Source organism: Acyrthosiphon pisum, chromosome A2 (assembly GCF_005508785.2).
Source record: "Acyrthosiphon pisum isolate AL4f chromosome A2, pea_aphid_22Mar2018_4r6ur, whole genome shotgun sequence".
NCBI classification, from domain to species: Eukaryota; Metazoa; Arthropoda; class Insecta; order Hemiptera; family Aphididae; genus Acyrthosiphon; species Acyrthosiphon pisum.
In genome coordinates this window covers 83,015,238-83,015,475 of record NC_042495.1, presented here as the reverse complement: position 1 = coordinate 83,015,475, position 238 = coordinate 83,015,238, and positions in this window count along the sequence as shown.

Sequence of the window (238 nt, the reverse complement as noted above, 5' to 3'; positions counted from 1 at the left end):
ATTCTGATAAATAGTGATAATCGAATTCCGCTATTCATTAAGGCCCGCCATTGAAAATAATGTTGTGAAACGAATCTGTTGAATTGTTTTATCAGTTCACGCGAAATACGTAATTTGCTGCCACGCAGTCTGGAGATTAAAATTCCGTGCACTTCATCAAGGGGATTGCAAACGGATAATTATGTCAACCAAAATGTACCAATATTTTGTCAATCATACCGATGATAGACCTGACAAA